An 11,111-nucleotide genomic window follows, 5' to 3' on the forward strand; every position below is an offset into this window, starting at 1 on the left:
ACACCGAGGACTATCACACCACGTGTCCGCAGCCCAGGGCAGAGTGTGCATCGAAACGAGGAGCGGGCATTTTTACCCCCCAAAAGTTTTACTTCCTAACGAGTAAGTCTTTGATGAGTAGCCCTTGCCCAGCACCAAGTTCTGAAGAGGAGGCCGTTTAGTTTCCAGAACTGCTCATTACCCTATCAATCATTCCTAGTGCCTTAGGAAGGCAGTCCTGGAGAAGCCCTCTTTTTGCTCCCCTCCCCAGCTGGCCCCCCAGTACCAAGCGCCTTGTCTCACCTCTGCCGTCTTCCTTCCCCCGTTGGCCTGATGGCAGCTGTGGTAAGTTCCCCCTCTTCACTGCCTCACACTTGCCACCTTACTTGCAAGACCTGACCTCAGCCCTCCTTGACAGGAAGGGAGCTTCCTCCCCCACGTCTCCTCAGTCCTCAACCTGGGCCAAGAGGAAGGCACCCTCCCATCTGAGGCCACTTCTTTCACCTTTTTTGGGCCTTTTGTTGTTGCCGTGCTAAGTCATGTCTAACTCTTTTTCGACCCCATGGATTGTAGTCCCCCAGGCTCCTTCCCAGGCAGTAATATGGAGTGGGTTGCCATTTTCTACTCCAGGGATCTTCCCCATTCAGGGATCAAACCCACGGCTCCTGCGTTGCAGGCGGATTCGTTACCACTGAGCCACCTGGGAAGCCCCATGGATGTCTTATAGAATGTCCGATACTCTGGATTTGTGATTGTTTCCTTAGGCCAAATTATGTACTCCTTCTTGGTTCATCTACCCGGAGAGCTGCAACAGTCACCTCCGTGCCGGAAACTCCTGACTACCTCCAGCCTTGTGTGTTCTTCCCAGGTCTGTCCTTCATGTTCAGTCCCCTGCAGCGTATCTCCACCTTTACTTGCACATCTTGCCACTGGGGATGGAAGGGCTAAATGCATTCAATTCCACATCCCCACCCCTGACCCAATGACTAAGAATTACTGGGCTCTTAAAATGTGTCAGGTATATTTGCATTTGTACATTTGCCTCTCACTTTATTTCCATAGCAGCTCCCTGGGGAGGGGGGCATACTAACACTCTGCCCATTTTACAGCTAATGAAACAGAGAGGGGTTAAGTGGCTTGTACAAGATGACAGCTGGTAAGTAGTAAGTAGTAGTGTCAGCAGTCCCATCCAATCTCCACCTCCAGATGCCGTGTTCCCGGCTGCTGTACTGTTGCCCCTGTTGCTCACTCATCCCAGCTGACCCGTTTGCTTCCTAATTCCAGCTCCAGGTCATACCATCAGTGACACTGCCATATACTGACCACTCACCATGCCAGAGCTGTGCAAAAATGTTGGACAAGAATAACTGCCTACCGTGCAGCAACCCCATGATATAATTACTCCTACGCCCACTTTGCAGAGGAGAGACAGGCTCAGAGGAACCAAGTAATGTCGAGGAAGAATGGGATTTGAGCACCAGTTTTGCTGAATCCTAGGCCCCTGATCTGTTGAGTCTATTTCTAGTGGCTCAGTGGTAATGAAGAAGACCCAGGTTCAATCCCTGGGTCAGGAAGATCCCCTGGAGAAGGGCATGGCAACCCACTCCAGTATTCTTACCTGGAGAATTCCATGGGCAGAGGAATCCCATGGGCACCAGGAATTCCTGGAGGGCCACAGTCCATGGGGTCGCAAAGAGTCAAATACGACTGAGTGACTGAGACTTTCACTTTTACACCTGTCTTCCTTCTGATGTCACCTGCCCAACTCAAGACCCAGTTATCATTCAGCTGGGATTCACCTTTCCATCCTTGTCTTCTCACACTACCACCTACCTGACACTCAGCTTGGCCAGAGGAATTGTTCCGACACTGATTGTATCACATCTCCTGCTCAAGACTGATCACCCATCCTCTACAAGCTCTCTTTGTGGCCTGACAGTCAAGTCCCCTCCAGCCCTGTGCCAGTCTTATCTGTCCCCTCCTCCACACACACTGTATGCTTCAGCCAAACTGGACTCCTTGTTCTGCTGATGTGTCCTGGTCTTGGCACCTTTGTGCCTGTTTGCACTTCCACCTCTTAAAAAAAGCCCCTCAATCTGAGTATGAAAAATACCACCCATTTTCTAAGAATAAACTCAAATTCGACTCCCTACATGAAGCTTTCCTGGATTCCTCATCATTCAGAAGTGATTCTTTACTGCTCTGGACTCTCAGCATTTTGTATCTCAAAGCCCTTAGGGAGGCCCTCCGGTGTGCACCCTCGGGAGCCGGGCTGGTGTCCACTCATCTGGCCCCCCCAGTGTCTTACCTGTGGCAGCTGCTCAATAAATATTTGAGGTGATAAACCCATTCAGTTTTCCCAATTAATACAAGTATTCCTTTATCTTTAATTCTGAGTGGAATTCCTAACAGAAAAAAGAAGTAGCCTAAAAGGAAGTAGCAGTAAATTTTTAAAAGCTGTTTAGTCAGTGCACTTTTAATGTGTCAGTTTGGGGCTGTTTGGTTTGAATCTAATCACGAGGTATATCAACTATCAGGAACATTTTTCTTAAAATTATTATTTTTTTCATTACACAATTAATGTAAATGCAATGCCCCAATCTAGGAAGAAAAACTGAAAGAAAAAATCTCCCAAAGTCCTATCATCTTAGTCAGACTGCTATTAACATTTTATTCTGTCTCCTCCAATTTTTTATTACTCTAAAAATAATATTATTTCTATTAAGAACTGAAATGTAACTTCTTCATGTGTGTTTATAATTGGGCTGTACAATCTGAATTTGAACTTTTAGGAAGGAAAAAAGAAGTACAAATGTTTCACCGATTGTTCAAACCATTACAATAAGCAAAGAGTGACTTTTAGAATCTTAACTACTCTTTCACGAAAGGTGGCTAATGGGTGCACCAGTCATCTGTTCGGGGGATGGGGAAAGCAATTAGCTTGACTGATGACTTACTACTGGTTGTGGGAGTTAAAACACTTTTTACACTTCTGCATTGCTATAGCTTTTTCATATCAAGCATAAATTACTTTTATAATTAAAAATAAAAATTACTTCTTGCAAATGGAAAATCCTGTCAGCATTCAGCTTATTTAAGATACACAAAACTTCCCACACAAGAACTGGGATAACCTGCAATTCCAGAAAAGCCTAGAAGGAAATGCAGTCCAACTCCATCGTTTGACAGATGAGAAAAATGAGCCTGAGTGGCTCATCCACTTAGTGGCTATGAGGGCTCACCTGACTCCATCCTCATCAGATACTCTGCCTCTCTGGTCCTGAGGGCTTCTGCGGGCTTACCTGGCAAAGCACACGGGCTACCAGGACCAACTGGCTGAGCTGGCATCCTGTCAGCTAAGTGCTGGGATCTGAATGTGCAGAGGTGGGTTCCAGGGGTAGCATCGGTCTCTCTGGCCCAGTTTGCTCACATTAGAGTTGTCACTGCTAATGGGTGATGGGGATGTGCCCTTCTTATACTGGCAGAACTTCCCTGATTGATACCGTAAGGCTTGCTAATAGCAGCAGACAGTTGCTGCCTTTGAGGGCAAGGCACATGGCAAGGTGGAGGGCTGGAACTGGGATGCAGAATGCCCTGAATCCAACTCCTGAACCCCTGCCATGATGTCAAGTGATGGGCCACTTCTTTTAAGTTGAGATTCGGCAGAGGAGAGGGTGTGGGCAAATCGGGGTAATGACAAGACTCAAAGAGCGAGGGCTCTTTATGCACCTAAGGTGTCATCCTTGGAGGCTGGAGAAGGGAACGGCTTGCTTAGTTTGGGCTGAATTTCTACTTTAGAAAGCTGTCTATGTCTCAAGGTCTCGCTTTTGCTTTGCTACCATGGAATTACTGGGGAATTCTGTTTCTAAAAAGGTGTGATCTTCTTCAGTCTGCTCCTTTGTCTGGAAAAAGGATCACGTGATCATTAAGGTCCCCTTTGGCTCTAATGTACTATGATAACATAAAGTTCAGTGAAACAGCAATCTCTTGAGTGAATCGGTGGTTCTGTTTAGATTTTCCTGTTAATTGTAGATTTAGAAGGAAGTGCTTAAAGTCACATATATGTGTTTATTATTAAAAATAACAATAGTATATCACACTTCTTCTACAGAAGTGAGGCACTAACTATGAGATTCACTACCCAGAACTGAAAACGTGTGTAAGCGTGCTCTCCCATTCCCCACTCTTTCGGTTCTCACAGCACCCTGCAAGCAGGACAGGTATAATCATCCGTGTGTTACTACGAGGCCCCACACTTCAACAAGGTGAAACGGCCTACGAAAGACCACAGCTCCTAAGCAGCAGACTGGAGGCTGGACCTCAATCCATGGGTCCCAGCCAGATGTGGAACCAAACAGCTGCCCTCCTTCTGTGACTCTCTTCTGACCCACCTCTTCACCACTGCCTGACCTCTGTATCGTGGCCTGAGTGTCTGCTGACACTTGGGTCCATGTTGATTATTCCCACCCATGAGCTCTGGTGCTGAGAGGAAGCAACGCTGGCCATCATGAGTTTTGTATGGCTGCTGTAACAAATTCCACAAACTTGGTAGCTAAAAATAACACAAATGTATTAACTTACAGTTCTGCAGGTCAGAAGTCTTAAAATGCATCTCAAAGTGTTGGCAGGGCTGTGTTGTTTTCCAGAGGCTCCAGGAGAGAATCTTGTTTTTTGGGGTTTTTTTTTTTTTTTTTTGCTTTTTCTGGTTTCTGGAGGCTGCCAACGTTCTGGCTTCTTCAAGGCCAGCAAGGACCAGTCTTTCTCACAAACCATCACTCTGCCTCCCTTGTCCACATTTTAAAGGACTGTCTACTGAACTTAAGTTCAGTTGGTCAGCAACCTAATTCTATCTGCAAACTGAGTTCTCCCCTGCCAGGTAATACTGCAGTTCCAGGGGTTAGGATATGGACACTTAGAGGGGGGAAGTGGCAGGCATTATCTACCTACCATAGCACATTACACTGTCTGACCCGGGTCTGGGTAGGGGTGATGTGAGAAAGGAATGTGCCTGATGAGGAGCCCCTCTTCCTTGGGAATCAGCACTTCACTGAGGCCCTCATCTTTCCCTCTTGTGTCTTCCTCGGTCTCTCTGCCCAGTGCAGGGAGTCCTCATAGGCTTTTCTGAGAAAGATACCTAGAAAGTGATATGAAGAATGCCTCTGGAGTTTACGAATTTGTACACTGAGTAGAAAGGCTGGTGTGTGTGTGTGTGTGTGTGTGTGGGTAGGTGGGTGTGTGGGTGTGTGTGCATGCGTGTGTGTGCTGGTGTGTGTGTGTGTGTGTAGAGTTGAGTCTTTAGAGTCAGATGTGAATTAAACTCTTAAGTTAAAAAAAAAAAAGTCCTCAGATGTTATTAGCAAAAATGTTGAAACACAAAAAATTAAAAATAAAGTCTAAGCTTCCCACTACCCCTGTTAGCTGTCACCCTGGCAACCACTTCAATCTCTCTGAGATCCAGTTCCTTCATCAGTAAAATGCGGGTAAGACATACCTTACAAAGTTGCTGTTATGATTACTATCTAGGCAAATTCTGATGTACTTTAAATTCAGTAACAATGACTTCTTTTTTTCCTTTTTTTCTCTTACTTATCTGAAAGACAGCTCAAAACCAATCCAAAGAACTTCAGAAAGAGCAAGTTCCCCCAGGATGACTCCCGAGAGGAGAGGAACATAAGCCACAAGGGTCTGCCAAATCATTCTCCCTCATGATGGGACTACTCTTCTATCAAAACATAAATGTCACACCTGATTTGCCAAAGAAGCTAATTCAGTCAAACTCAACATGACTTGTGACTACCATGTCACCTGACCAATCTTACAAGTAAATCTATCAAAGCCAATCCATCTATGCACTTCTGCCTTCAAAGTTATCACCTTTGAAGATTATATAGTTATTCCACAAATGTTTCCATGCTTCAAATACTTCTGGAACTCTTTTTTCAGAGTAGCCCTTGGAGTTTCTGGGGTGTGTTCTAAAGTTACCAAATATTCATCTTTCCAGGAAAAGTTGATTTTTGAAAAGAGCTGCCAGTTACTCAGAGCCCAGTCTGATGAATATAACCAGATTAACATTTCTGGTTAATAGGGTGTGATTATAATAAAGCAGCAATAATTCTGTGTGTGTGTGGTTCATAAATTGGCCTTGAAGGTGTTGTACATTAAGGTTAAGTAAAGGGAGCATAATCGTGGTGGCGATTAAAGCCCGTTTTAGTGGGTTTATGATCTGAATGAATTCAGATAGCACTGGGAGTCATTACATATTTAAACAGTATTAAATGTTTCTCTTTATGAAAATCTTAATTATGACATTCTCTGAAATCTGATTTCATAGTATTAAAATGAAGGCTTTAAGGAAAAGCATTAAATGCTAATGAGAGCTTTATTATTTCAGTATATATTCTCCTGGGCCTTTGGTCAAGGTAAGTAATGATCAGATGAATGAGTTGGCAACCTTCCTGGCCTCTGAAGTCTACTAGTAATTGGAAGCTAAGTAACACACTGTCACATGTTTAAATATATTTAATAATATTCCACCAACTTTTCCCTGTCTTGCTTTCTGGGCAATGAAACACCACGGCATTTTAACACAGATAAGGAAAGCTGGCTTTCTGTCGGGAGAATTTCTGAGTCATCCTTACTCAGCACACACTTACTCAGCACACTCAGTACTCCGTCTGCATCCATCACATTAGCTCCCCAAGCGTGTCTGCTCCTCATCCTCCAGGGACTTCTGATTTAAATGTTTTCCATCAACTCCAGTTTCTAACAACTTGATAAATGGTTTTTGTTTTGTTTCTTTGTACTTCAGTGCTCTACTGTTCAGACTTAGGACCACAAAACCCAAATGTCTGATGAGGCACAAGTACTAATATTTTCAGGTAGTCAGAGAAGATGCATAATCAAGTGAGGGGCTTGCAGCCTCTAAAGTTCTACTATTGTCTACATATCCAAAACCTTTAAAAACATGACTGAAATATTTTGAAGGCAGAGTTTATAAGATTCCCCTAAGAATGTCTGATTTAGGGACAAATCTGAAAGTATTGTTTATATCCCAGGAGGTGCAGTGGTAAAGAATCCGCCTGTCAATGCAGGAGACACAAGAGAGCAAGTTCCATCCCTGGGTCAGGAAAATCCCCTAGAGTAGGAAATGGTAACCCGCTCCTGCATACAGGTTTCTCCAGAGGCAAGTCAGGTGGTCTGGTATTCCCATCTCTTTCAGAATGTTCCAGTTTATTATGATCCACACAGTCAAAGGCTTTGGCATAGTCAATAAAGCAGAAATAGATGTTTTTCTGGAACTCTCTTGCTTTTTCCATGATCCAGCAGATATTGGCAATTTGATCTCTGGTTCCTCTGCCTTTTCTAAAACTAGCTTGAACATCTGGAAGTTCACGGTTCACGTATTGCTAAAGCCTGGCTTGGAGAATTTTGAGCATTACTTTACTAGCGTGTGAGATGAATGCAATTGTGTGGTCGTTTGAGCATTCTTTGGCATTGCCCTTCTTTGGAATTGGAATGAAAACTGACCTTTTCCAGTCCTGTGGCCACTGCTGAGTTTTCCAAATTTGCTGGCATATTGAGTGCAGCACTTTCACAGCATCATCTTTCAGGATTTGAAATAGCTCAACTGGAATTCCATCACTTCCACTAGCTTTGTTCATAGTGGTGCTTTCTAAGGCCCACTTGACTTCACATTCCAGGATGTCTGGCTCTAGGTGAGTGATCATACCATCGTGATTATCTTGGTCGTGAAGATCTTTTTTGTATAGTTCTTCTGTGTATTCTTGCCACCTCTTCTTAATATCTTCTGCTTCTGTTAGGTCCAGACCATTTCTGTCCTTTATCAAGCCCATCTTTGCATGAAATGTTCCCTTGTTATCTCTAATTTTCTATATTAAGCAGGTCAGGAAGCAGCAGTTAGAACTGGACATGGAACAACAAACTGGTTCCAAATAGGAAAAGGAGTACGTCAAGGCTGTATATTGTCACCCTGCTTATTTAACAGAGTACATCATGAGAAACGCTGGGCTGGAAGAAGCACAAGCTAGAAACAAGACTGCCGGGAGAAATACCAATAATAAAATATGCAGATGACACCACCCTTATGGCAGAAAGTGAAGAGGAACTAAAAAGCCTCTTGATAAGAGTGAAAGAGGAGAGTGAAAAAGTTGGCCTAAAGCTCAACATTCAGAAAACAAAGATCATGGCATCTGGTCCCATCACGTCATGGAATATAGATGGGAAAACTGGAAACAGCGTCAGACTTTATTTTTGGGGGCTCCAAAGTCACTGCTAATGGTGACTGCAGCCATGAAATTAAAAGATGCTTACTTCTTGGAAGGAAAGTTATGACCAACCTAGACAGCATATTAAAAAGCAGAGACATTACTTTGCCAACAAAGATCCATCTAGTCAAGGCTATGGTTTTTCCTGTGGTCATGTATGGGTGTGAGAGTTGGACTGTGAAGAAGGCTGAGTGCCGAAGAATTGATACTTTTGAACTGTGGTGTTGGAGAAGACTCTTGAGAATCCCTTGGACTGCAAGGAGATCCAACCAGTCCATTCTAAAGGAGATCAGCCCTGGGATTTCTTTGGAAGGAAGGATGCTAAAGCTGAAACTCCAGTACTTTGGCCACCTCATGCGAAGAGTTGCATCATTGGAAAAGACTCTGATGCTGGGAGGGGTTGGGGGCAGGAGAAGAAAGGGACGACAGAGGATGAGATGGCTAGATGGCATCACTGACTCAATGGACCTGAGTTTGAGTGAACTCCGGGAGTTGGTGATGGACAGGGAGGCCTGGCGTGCTGCGATTCATGGGGTTGCAAAAAGTCAGACACGACTGAGCGACTGAACTGAACTGAACCCGTTCCTATTCTGTCAATGGCATGAGAACTGGACTCACCAGTTTAGCATCCCATCCTGTTCCCACCTCTATATCTCTCTCTCTCATTCTCACACTCACACACTTGTAGCTCCTAAGACAATGCCACAGCTTCTGTCAAACAGTTTGAAAACCAAGTTTAGATCAGTGTTCTTCTAACTGTAGGGTTCTGCCCATTAATGGATTATAAAATCAATGCAGTGGTTGGGATCAGTAATTTGGAAAACAAAAATAAAAGTGCATTACATGAACTAATAGCTAAGTGAAAGTCACTCAGTGGTGTCCAGCTCTTTGCCACCCCATGGACTACATAGTCCATGGAATTCTCTAGGCCAGAATACTGGAGTGGGGTAGCCTTTCCTTTCTCCAGGGGATTTTCCCAACCCAGGGATCGAACCTAGGTTTCCTGCATTGCAGGCAGATTCTTTAATCAGCTGAGCCACAAGGGAAACCCAAGAATGCTAAAGTGGGTAGCCTATCCCCTATCCAGCAAATCTTGCCCACCCAAGAATCGAACTGGAGTCTCCTGCATTGCAGGCAGATTCTTTACCAACCGAGCTATCAGGAAAGCCCTAGTATTGGTATCTATAAAACCTGTTATATATGCACACACAGACCCTCATGTAGTGAGCTGTGACATAAGCTGTTATTTCTTAACTCAGATCATGGTCAAAATGGCTTGAAAGCTTTTGCTTTACCTTCTCTTGTAGCCTCGATTTCTTCCATTTCCTCAGTCACATAAATCTCCATTGATATCAAACCACTTGTGGTTCCTCAAACCCAACCTGCTCTTCCCCTTCTATGTGTCCATGGTGTACGATGCTAGGCACCTCTTCTGTGCGTGTAAGTGCTCACATGGACAGACAAGTATTATACAAATCACACTAACACTTAGCTGTGAACCCAAGTTAAGTAGGCTAAATGAAACACATCTGGATTTTCAAGAACATGAACCAAAGGCAATTCATCTCAGGAGACAAGGGAGCCATCTCTGTAGAAGAATCCATTAGCGGAGAGCTAAAGAACAAGTCAAAGTTAACTAGGTAAGCAGGCAGAGGAAAAGCACTCCAGATGGAACATACAGGCAGCCCTGGGATGAGAGAGGACGTGGCGTGTTTGAGGAACTGACAAAAAGCCCAGTGAATGAGTGGGAGGGCAGCACAAGACAGGACTGGGGAGGCTGGCAGTGGCTGGGCCAGCTGGGGGCTCAGGAGCTCGGGCTTTGCTTCTGTCCTCAGAGTGGAAAGCCACGCAAGGATTTAAGCAGAAGATGACGAATAAAGAGTTGTGAAGACACTGTGTTCTGCAGAGTGGAAGATGGACTAGAGGGAAGCAGTGACTGCAGGGAGGCAAGTTAGGAAGCTAGTAGAATAATCTGGGTGCATAGTGACAGTGAATTGACTCAATATATTGGAAGTCAAGGGGGAGAGGAAAAAGTATGTGGTAGTGAAATGGAGACTGACTGCTAGGTTCTGACTTGCATAACTCGGTAGATAATGCTGCTTGCCAAGAGTAAACTGAAAAAGATCAGGTTTGGAGAAGACTCTGGGTTCCGTCCTGAATAAGCTGCTTGGATACGTATCCTGGCTAAGACAACCTGGAAGCCATGGAGTACAGATGGGAAATGAAACTGGGTGTATGAGCATAAAGAAAACACCTGGGCTTGTGCCCTGAAGGCCTCTCCACTTCCTGGCCTTATATTCCTACTTATTGTAATGTCTCTGAGTACACACAGTTAACAATACAGGTTTTATCTGCGTTAAAGTTCAAATATAGAAATAATAAAAAGTGAAAATCTGCTCACTCTATGGGTAATTAATCATTTGATATGACCCTTATATATATTTTTAAGTGGGATTATGTAAAACATACTTTTCTAAAATCAGCAATGTAATAATAATATTCTTCTCCATCATCATATAGAAAGTTCTATCTTACTTACCTGAATGGCTACAGTATTACATAGCGGGCCTGCATTACAATTTAACCAACCCCCCAGTCACCAATGATGGATAGTTGGATTATCTCACAGTTACTGCCCATTCAGCAGTCACTGACCTCCTTTTGCCTTGCTCACTGAAGCCTGATTTTGTTTGAACAGCAACATGTTCCACCTCGTGATGGCTCACAATGGGTTTAAGGCAACAGAGACCATCCTGTTGCCCACCTTTTCAACTTTCCTTGTAGCCATGGGCAGTCATGTTACCAGGTTCTGGCTAATGACCCCAAGGAGAAGTCTGTTATGAGAGT

The sequence above is a fragment of the Oryx dammah genome, unplaced genomic scaffold, assembly GCF_014754425.2.
Source record: "Oryx dammah isolate SB20612 unplaced genomic scaffold, SCBI_Odam_1.1 HiC_scaffold_26, whole genome shotgun sequence".
NCBI lineage: Eukaryota > Metazoa > Chordata > Mammalia > Artiodactyla > Bovidae > Oryx > Oryx dammah.